We start from the raw sequence: 11,160 nt of genomic DNA, 5'->3' as shown, positions 1-11,160 counted from the left end.
AGCCTCGCTATGTCCCAACTCAGCTGGAGGCTCTCGGCTGGTGCCTTCCCCGGCGGCATTTAATATTGCGCGGATTTGCTTCCTTTTTTACGGCATCGCTGAAATCATAGCGCACAATTAGAATAAAGGAAATCTTACATCATGGCTCTATCGCACGATCTATGAAAAGAAAGATGTCATACCCTATTTTAACCTAAGTCAAAATAGTTTATAACATCCGGGTAATTCCGGGGTTAATTAAAGTTAAGGAGTCGCCACCTAATTATTTACGGTGAATTAGGGCACCTAAGGTTAATTAAAGTTATTATCTAAAGTTAATTTTATTAAAGTCTACGAAACCAAAAAGATTCTAGGTACGGGTTCGATTAACCTAGAGGGAAGGTATTAGGCATCCTCTAAGTTCCATTAACAATGGTTAATCCGACCGGACTTAAATTTAATTAGGCTAAGTGTAAATATTTTAGAAAAAAGAAAATAGTTTTGTAGATATGGCTAAAGTTATAGATAGAGATGTAAGAATGCTATTTGAAATAAGACTTGTAGAAAATAGTAATTTGTATAAAAGAGTACTTCCAATGCTATTTTAAAATACGACTTGTAAATGTTATTAAGGCTTTTAAACGAAAGTATAATAGCATTGTTTAGAATAATATTTGTAAAGGAGATTCAACAAACGTGAATTTCAATAAAGATTATATTGTATTATGATGTAGAAAATCTAAACTTATTTTTTTGTAAATGAGATGTAAAAGGAGTGAATTTCTTTCTCTTTTATTAACTTTATTTGACTAAAATATGCATAACTCTTGAAAATGTGTTTATAAAATGTACTTTGAATTTATATTTACATATATAAGAAAATATATTGCAACGTGAATTCAAGATTGTTTGTAGCAAAAAGCGGCAAAGAAAATAACTTTTGAAATGTTACAAAGACATACTCTTGAAAATCAATAAAGGTGAATTTTATGGAATTGATTGGTTTTCTTAAGTTAACTACCCATTATACCAAATTACTAACTCTTCTAAGGTTCACCTAATCTAAGCAAATAAAACAAGTAAAGTGTTAGTTGTGTAATTACAAATTAAATGCACAAAAACAAAATAAAGTAAAATAGGGAGTAAAAGGATTTGGACGGACTCAGCCCGTTTTGGGCTGCTACTGTTTGCTGCTCCTGTTATGCCATATGGGCCTCGGCCCAATATCACTTTTTGCACAGTTGCGGATTGGATGACTTGAGAAATATGTTGGGCTTTAGCCCAACGCTGAATGCGGGAGGTGACGAGTCCGAGGGACTCGTATTGCGATGTTCATGCATAAGAATGAAAGAAAAGGAATTAGTGCATGATCAATGAATAAAACTGAACATACAGAACGTAAACTCAAAAGAAAGACAGATTAATAGCTCACATTAACTCATATACGTACTGTGTATATCTAGTATAGTCCATATATATATTCATAGGGAACATAGAAAACAAATCTGTCAAATGACCTTTAATCGATGAATGAATCGCTTATAGTTAAATACATTAACGTTTTCTAAGCTAACAGTAGGAAAAGAGATTAAACAACTGCGGCACCCCAATAACGTATCCCAGTGACGAAAGAAATGAATAAAGTAGGCCTAAAATAAATGGAGCAGTTTCAGTTTGGTCACGGGCATAGATGGCTTAAAACAATATGAAGTAAGAAGAGATAAGATGTGGTCAAAAGAAATCAGGTTTCAGGTCTGAAAACAGGGTGATGCAAACAATGCGGGATCACCATTTCGGTCCATGATAAACAATTTCATTCGCAACCATAAAGAAGGCATAAATGGACATAATTCATGAGTATATTTTAGGCCAAGGTGACACTTAGGCATGGGAATGCAAAATCAAGCATGAGGTGATGACAAACATGGTAAATAGAAGTGTCTAGTATCCTTTTTTAGTAAGCAGAAACAATTCAAGGAATGCAAAAGCAAGCATCCAACAAATCCAAGAAACTGAAAGTTTATTATCAAAGGAAATTAAACTTAGACCAAAGAGTCATCTATCATCAGCAATAAATTGACAAGGATTTCAGAGATCAAAAGAGAGTAATGATTGGCCATGTTAAACTAAGCATCACACAGTTTCATCTCCAAAAAGGTCCAACAAACAGTTTCTAGACAAAGGCAGGATTCTGGGAATGGAGATACATTTAACTCTAAAAGGTAGTGACTGTCGTTTGAGCAGCAAGGAAGATTTAGGGAAAACTAACTAATAACGCATAAAAGAGATAGCCTACGGAAGCAAACAATTATGAACCAGGTCCATCTTAATACCAATATGATGCACAAACTAATAATCCAAAGCCCTCATAAGTGATATGCCCTATATATACTTTAATATACAGATTCTTATATGTCGAAGGTATACTGGAATTATATACATCTGGCATGTTTAGGCATATTTCCTATATACTCAAACAGAAAAACAACACTTTAACTCCAATGAAGACATGCTTGAATCTACTTGGTGTCTTTTAAAGCTTCAATCGAAGGGGTATAAGAACAGATTTCAGCAGAAGAAAGGGGTGCTACGAGAACACTCAAAAATGCGAAAATGATTCGGATCAAACGTCTGAAGACACTATGATAACAGCATCCTATAAATAAGCCGAAACTCCCAATTTAAAGCAAATTCAGACTAAACAAGAAGGGCTGCTGCCTGACACTTAAGGGAACACAACCTATTTTCATGCCCGTGCAAGACTTAACGACTTATGCCAAATTAAGGAATCACCAAAGAAAGCAAACAAAATAGCAAATTAGGTATATCGAACAAGTTCAACTATCAAATAAGGTAAAGAATATTATTCATCTCGGGTTATAATCATGCTAAATAAACTACTTTGCTCTAACACATGTAATCCTATTAAGGAAAATCAACTATATGATACAATTTCCATATCTCGGCAAACTAGCCCGATGAAACACAACTTCGCAAAATAGGCGATCACCGTATCGAATAGAATCATACTAAATTCGGCGAATCTAACTACATCAGTTTATATGAAACAGAACTTAAAGCAGATTAAGAAAGGGAATTTCTGACCTGTTTTGCGTACAGTGAAATGGGGCGTCGACGTCGTCGAATCTACGTCTGAACGCGATGAACCCGACCCGATTAAAAACAACCCGAATTTCGAATGTAAAAATGAAAGTAAAGTAATATGTCGATTGTATTTAGAGTGATGCTATCTTTTTTATCGTCCTCCCCCTTTCGGCTGAGGGTTTAAGGAGTATTTATAGGTGATAAAAATGACTAGGGTTTTTGTTTTCAAATTTTTGGGCGGGATTTGAAGGGTGTCACGGGTTGAAAAATCGAAAATGAATCCAAAACCCTCCGTTGAATCGAAAACCCCGCTTTGTATCATGACTTTTCAGATAAAGAAAGAAAATCTTCGTCGTCTTGTGTTGACTCGAACGTTGAAGACGAGAAGGACAGTTTTTTTATGTGAAAGTAGGGGCAACAGGTCTTCCATGATTGAAAACAAAGGTGGTTTCTTGTTTGGAAGAGGAAATAAGACAGGGTTTGCACGAAAATGGAGTATCAAGGTCTGTGACAGTGAAAGGGGCTGATTTTTTCGCTGGAAATGGAAGAGAGATGAAGGAGATGACGAGGAGAGGAGAGAGAGAGTAGAGAGAACGATGCGGCTGAAGGAGAAAGGGACGAACCCTACTGATTTCCCTTTGTTGTTGACTGGATCGGGTAGTGGGCCGGGTAGGCGGGTAAGGTATTGGGCTGGTCTGTTGCTGAATTGTTGGGTTGCTCCGAATCACTGAGATGTGGGCTAAATTGTTGGTCCGAAAATTGTGGCCTTTTCTCCTTCAGTCTTAATTCTTTCTTAGGCTTCTAATTTAATAACTACTAGTATAATATATGTTATGTGAAATTAATGTGTAGAAAATAAAGACTTGATAAAGTATAATTATTTAACGAAAATAAAGTGACGACGAACCCTTTTGAAATTTGTGAAAATAATGATATTAATAGTAGTAGAAATAGTAGTGAAAATAAAATATTTAACTCGTCAATAAACTTAAGCCCGAAGAAATAAATTAGAATAAGGAGGACAAAATTGGGTGTCAACAAAGACGGTCATTATTCCAAAATGCCACACGGCCTCTTGTTTATAAGTGTGGCGCGCTTCACCCAAACAAGACTCTCTTGGACACGGCTCATAGACACGCCACAGACGCTGCTTCCGATACCACTTTTGTCACGACCCGCCTAGTAGGCCGCTCCGGGTACCCGTCACGGCCTACTAGGCGGGTCGTGACAGAAAAGTCAATGAGGACGTGGTACAGATCATAAACTCCAATCAAACTCTGCTTTTCAATGGAAATCTTTCTGCAAACTTTGATCTTATCGTGTCCATATGAGGTCGATCCATGAAGAATTTGCCAACGACTGTGAATTTGCATTCTTGAGCCATCACTCCATGGTATTCTTTAGTTTTAAAAATGACAGCGTGCATCCCGTTGTGCATTGTGTTTCTCGAGCTAATTTGATTTGGGTTGGGTTCTTCATTTGGTTTGGTTAGGGGTGCAAGTGTGAGTGTAACACCTCGTACCTTTAAACTATGCCGCGTCTATGACTCAGGGATCCCGGAAGCCAAAAAGGGGGAGTTTAAGTCGAAAAACAAGACTCAATTCTACAGGTGGCATTCAACGGCCAGATAGACAAATCGTCAATTGATCGACGACCCATCAAAATGCACCGTCCCTAGGAACCTCGTTTTGCTAACTCTCTGGACTCTCTCAGACCACTAAAGTATGGTCGAATTGAAGTCGACGGTCCGTCAATGATGCACCGTCAAAAATCAGACTCGGACCTTCAAGTGCACCGTCAATCCTCCCCAACAGCAAACAATATAAATACGACGCTTCATTCTAGAAAATCAGTTTTCATAATTCCCAAGCCCTAGCACGAAGGTTTTCTTCTCCCATCAATCCAAAGCATCAAGGTAAGCCATTCCAAGCCCTTCCAAGTCAATTCTAACATGTATTCATGTAATCTAACAAGGGTTCATCATTCCTAACCTGGGGTTTTCAAGAAAACCCATCTCAAGGTTCAAAGTTTAAGCTTTTGGAATTTTATTACAAGTTTTGGAGCGTTTATAGGTATGTAGGGTTTCTATCTACGTGGGGAACATCATTGTTCTTCCCCACGCCACCTTTTTTCCATCATTATAAGGAGTTCACCCAAAACTAGGTTCTATACATGTTTATGATAACCCTAAGCTCATGTACCATGATATATCATGTTTGTATTGATAATTCGTTGTTGTATTCTTAATATTCCATTTTGGTTATTGAGAATCCGTTCGTAATCCATGAAATACCCATACTTTGCATTCCATGGGTTCTTAAATGGAAGAGATGAACTTTTACGTATATTTCATGAAATTCTACATACATCCATGTTTTATACAAGTTATACTATGTACTTATATCCATGCTACACTATACTCTTGAAATCATGTTTGCAAGCCATGTTTATGAATCAAGTTTACAAGTCATGATTACAAGCCATGTTATACAGACCATTAGCCCAGATGCCAACTATATCCATGTTTATGTTTTGGGAGTAGCATAGGTATACCGAGAAGGCTCAGACAGCCTAAAACTGCGTATACCATCATAGGGAAGGGTCGATCCGCCCAGACTAGGACGACACCTTTAGACAGTTGAATTGGATCCATTTTCATGTCATGCTTACGTCTTATACCCTGGCAAGGTGTGGGGCTGCTCTGCTGGTCGGGCCAGGTACCAAACTCCATTTACACATGTGGTGATTCCATGTTGTCGGTTATACTACAGCTCTCCCACTATATATATATACACACACACACACACACACACACACATGTGTCATGTTTATTTCATTCAGTTGCTTTACATACCAGTACAATTCAAGTCTACTGACGTCCTCTTTATTTGCCTGGGGGCCTGCATTTCACGATGCAAATTTTACGGGGACAACATCGACACGTTAGGACTCGGCCGTATATCGCCTTTTGGTGAGCCCTATTCTATTCGGGGTTTTAGCTTTACTTATGTTTATTTCAGTCATGCAGTTAAGGTATGCCGGGGGCCTTGTCCCGGTAAACAGTTTAGTAGTCAGATTCATGTTAGAGGTTTCATAGACTAGTCAGTTATGTCATGTCAGATATTCAGAGTCGTCTAGCCATTTTGGCTCATTATTATTATGTTTATTTAGACTATTCCGCATTATGATATTATGATATTTTCAGACTTATGATTTATGGTCCCACACTTTACTTAAATTATGCATGTGCATAGTTTATTTCGCATCAGTTCATGCCCATGTTGAGTCAGCAAGCCATATGGTTCGCTCGGTCACATGCAGTTAGGCATCGAGTGCCGTATTACGCCCAGGCCATGGTTCGAGGCCTGACAAAGCTTGATATCAGAGCCTAGGTTCAACTGTCTTAGGGAGTACTCTATGAAACCGTGTCTAGTGGGGTCACTTTTACATGTGTGTGGCACCCACACATATAAATAGTTGACCACCAAGACATATAGGATTGTCTCACTTCTTTCATACTCTAGTTCGTATAGTTAGAGCTATGCTTTCAGGAATTCTTCTAACTTGTGTGTATTACGTATTTCAGACAATGACTATGAAAAGAAAGTACACCAAAATGACTACGACTACCGATCGAAGGCTCATCGCTAACGTTACTCCAGTGGAGCCGGACTTAGAGAGTTCACGTCGGATACGGAAATACCAGCTACAGAGAGGCCTGCGGAGGTCCGTACCACCACTACTCTGCAGCCCAATACATTTTTTCAAATACAGATTAATGTAAAATCACCTATCATTATGAAATACATTTTTTCACATGCATTAGCTCTTGTTGTGGTCGTTTCAGTAGCGACAAACATATCTGGAGGTCCATACACATTACCTTATGTAGGAGTGTTTTGTATTAGATTGCTCAATTGCTTGGATCTGTCGTGGCTTGTTTGCTCCTCAAGTATTTTGTTGTTGGTGTGAAAGTATGGTCATTCGCTCCAACACCAGGCAACGTAGTTGTTTTGAGATAGTGATGACATTTGGTCTTGTTTACACTGTTTATGCAACTAAAATTGACCCAAAGAGGAGTAACTCGAGTGTGATCATTGCCCCAATTGCAACATGGTTTGTTGGTGCCAACATCTTGTCTAGTGGTGCTTTTCATGGTGCAGTAATGAATCCTGCTGCCCCTTTTGGTCAAGCAATGGTTAGTTGGAAATGGAACAACCACTGGATCTACTGGCTCGGTACATTCGTCGGTGCTGCCATTTTTTCTTTGGTCTATGAAACCATCTTCATTGCCAAGAACTCTGAACATGAAGGAGATTCTATTGAATCCCTCATTCCCTCTGTCAAAAACTAATAACATGCCAAAACTTAAAAATATTTTTTTTATTGTACATGTATAAGTTGAATCTCCTAGACACATGAGAGGTTTGAAATATGATGGTAACGGGGTACAAAAATCATTTAGGTCATAGGCTTTTAATTCTAGGTATGACATTCTTTTATTTTTTTCAACCCCCTTGTTAGGGTTTCGTCCTATTAGGACTCTTTTGTGATAACTCTTGTAAATGAGAATTATATTTATGGTAGATAATATTGTTCAATCATATTCTCATTTTAGAAAAAAGAAAAAACTATTCTCTTGTTACTTCTCGCTTGATAAATATAGATATGAAAGTTAATTTTTAAGGCATCTGATTAATTTGGTATGTTTTGATGCCAATATTTTTAACATACATACAACTCTTTTTTCTCGTATAACCATTAAATTAACTTATTTCCTTTAAGGGCGTAAGGTTCTTGGAGATTTAATTGATTTATTATACAAAATCTAAGGTTCTACCTTCATTATGAAATGCGAAAATATGGAAAAATTACTGCTTTAACCAACAAACGAAAGCAGACAGATTCTCATAAACACTCTATGGTGTGATTATAACTCCTTATACTTAATTTACTTCCAAATATCGGAGTTTATAATTGACTGGTTTTCATCGTCAACGAAGGTTACATAAACTTAATTAAAAATTTATTTCGATATTCCATCACAAAACTTGTTTATGGGTTTTTGAAGCTTTCAAGTCTCCGCCTTCCTTCTAGCTCTCATTAATCCCTTTCGAAAACTAAGCTCGTTGGCACCTTTGGCTTAGAGCTCAGACGCGTGAAGTAATAGAAAGTAGTCGTTGGGGAAATAACATTGTTTGCCTATTAGTCTCAGGGGCGGATCTACGTGTAGTCCAGGGTGTTCACTCGAACACTTTCGGCAAAAAATTACAGTGTATATATAGGGTAAATTTTCTATGTTTATGTGCATATATTAACTTTTGAACACCCTCGGCAAAAAAATTACAGTGTATATTTAGCTTCCTTTTTTTTTTTTTCGAACATCCTGAATGAAAATCCTGGATCCGCCACTGATTAGTCTAGGACTTCGATGTATAAAAATGTACTCATTCTTGTGTAAAGTAAATTGAAAAAGGCTTTGCATATATTTTTATGTCTTCTTCTTCTGCTAGGCAAGATCTGGTAAGAAGATGTTTTGCTTTGGAAACTAAGTGCAGTGAACAAAAACTCGCTCCAGATTAATAGTTCCAGGAGTTCAAAATCCTAGAGTTTGAGCTGCACATTTCAAAATCTAGGCACAATTTATAGAGTTTGGAACCCAACAATCGCCCCATAGTTCTTCAGTGTTTTAGTTCGGGGTGTTTTTGTCCAAACATTTTTCTGTGTAAAAAATGCCTAGCTATTTCCCTATTACATTACAAAGTTCAAACTCAAGCACACTTTAATAAGGTGGATAATATAAATAGGCATATCGTTTCAAAAATATAACAAATAAAAAAGGGCAATCCAGTATATCGTTTCAGAATTATTTGTTTCAGTATAATACATATATTGCGTTACTTCAGTGATCTCGTGTTTATTGTGTTTTCATAATGTTTGTCGTATTAGAGCAACTTATAATAAAGTACTTGAAGATGGTGGAAGTGAGTAGTTTTAGTTAGTTGAACCAAAAATTAAAAAAAAATATTACCTTACTGAAATAGAAAAAAGGTAGAAATTAAATGAGCACTGAATACGTAGAACCTACGAGGTAAATTCCATGATACATGAAATGCTGAACTTGTCAAGAATAAATATAAATTCTTCCCTTCAGTAGCAAAGCCAAATTAAAATATACAGTAAAATGAAATGCATGTGTAGCATTAGTTTAATGAAGAAATAGTTGGTTATTATACTTTAGATAGATTACAAAATCATATTTTTAATAGCACTTGGATTGAAATGCTTGTGCGCACCACTAAGTCAACAATATTGAAATGTTGCCTTATTATTCCCTATTAGTATTTTTATTCGTCAGAAATGGAGTGCTGCCCTAGGGTGTTTTCCAACAGAATACTATATTGTTCAGTCTACAGTTACTCAAGCGTGCTCTTATTTAGTCCACTATATATATAAAGAGGTTAGAGGCCTATTTGGAAAGAAAGCAAACAGAGCTAGAACGAAATTAAAGAGTACTAGCAGCTAATTAATTCATAAACCTTTTCATCTTCAAGAAAAAGAACATGCCGATTTCAAAAACTTTCATTGGAAATTTGAAAGAGGCTACCCATCCAGATACCCTCAAGGCTGCCTTAGCTGAATTCATTTCCATGCTTATTTATGTTTTTGCCGCTGAAGGCTTTGCCGCATCATCCCGGTTGACGAGCGGCAATTTGCAATCCCAGCTTATTGCGGCGGCGATAAACCATGCATTTGCGCTAGTTGCAGTAGTTTCAGTGGCGACAAACATATCTGGAGGTCATGTAAATCCTGCTGTCACGTTTGGTGCCTTTGTGGGAGGTCACATAACCTTATGTAGGACTATTTTGTATTGGATTGCTCAATTGCTTGGATTTGTTGTGGCTTGCTTGCTCCTCAAGTATTCTGTGGTTGGTGCGGTAGTATCTCCATTCGCTCCAACACCACGGAACGCAGTTCTTTGTGAGATAGTGACGACATTTGTTCTTGTTTACACTGTTTATGCAACTAAAATTGACCCCAAGAGGTGTAACTCGAGTGTCATAATTGCCCAGTTGCAATTGGTTTCATTGTTGGTGCCAACATCTTGTCCGGTGGTGCTTTTTACGGTGCAGCAATGAATCCATGCGCCTTTGGTCAAGCAATGGTTAGCTGGACATGGAACAACCACTGGGTTTATTGGCTCGGTACATTCGTCGGTGCTGCAATTGCTTCTTTGGTCTATGAAATCATCTTCATTCCCAAGAACACTGATCACGAGAAGCTACCTATTAGCATCCGCAGAGCCAACTTCATTGAAGGAGATTCAATTGATTCCCTTCGTCAAAAACTGATACCATGCTAAAAAGCTAAAAACAATTTTTTTTTTATACATATATAAGTTGTTAAATATCCTTGACATACGAGAAGTTTCAAAATATGGTGGTAAAGGGGGTACAATATTCTTTTAGGTCATAGGCTCTTAATCCTAGGTATGACATTCTTTTATATTTTTCATTTCTTCCTATTAAGACTCTTAAGTCTTATGTGATAACTCTCGTAAATTAATGAGAAATATATCTCTTGTAGAAAATATTGTTAGATCATATTTCTCATTTCAGAAAGAAAAAAAAACTATTCCCTTGTCACTTCTCTCTGGATATAGCTACGAAGGGTATTTCTTTGAATTTGATTAATTTAGTATATTCGAATGCAATAAGTAATATCTATTACATACATATATACAATTCCTTTTTTCCCGTAAAACCTTTACTTATTTGCATCAAGGGCATTAGGTTCTTTGTGATTTAATTGATTTATTGTACAAGATCTAAGGTACTACTTTCATTATGAAAAGGTAAAATATCTATAAACTACCGCTTTGACCAACAAAAGAAAGCATATCTACAGATTCTCTTAAGTGCTTTATGGTGTGATTAAAAATCTTTACATTTTTATTGAAAAAAGTTACATCCAAATACCAAAGTTTATTATTGAATGGTTTTCATCGTCAGCGAAGGTTTCATAAATTTGATTTAACAATAATTTAGATATTCCAAGCGAAGGTTTGTTTTGTAT

General features: G+C 36.8%; 2 pseudogenes; both read left to right on the top strand.

Moving 5' to 3' along the window:
- The first annotated feature begins 6,882 nt into the window (after positions 1 to 6,882).
- Positions 6,883 to 7,438, top strand: LOC132066412 (aquaporin TIP1-3-like; annotated as a pseudogene).
- A 2,209-nt stretch (positions 7,439 to 9,647) lies between these two features.
- Positions 9,648 to 10,513, top strand: LOC132067002 (probable aquaporin TIP1-2; annotated as a pseudogene).
- The last annotated feature ends 647 nt before the right edge of the window (positions 10,514 to 11,160 follow it).

This window comes from Lycium ferocissimum, chromosome 8 (assembly GCF_029784015.1).
Source record: "Lycium ferocissimum isolate CSIRO_LF1 chromosome 8, AGI_CSIRO_Lferr_CH_V1, whole genome shotgun sequence".
Lineage (NCBI taxonomy): Eukaryota > Viridiplantae > Streptophyta > Magnoliopsida > Solanales > Solanaceae > Lycium > Lycium ferocissimum.
This window is presented reverse-complemented; position numbering and strand designations above follow the sequence as displayed.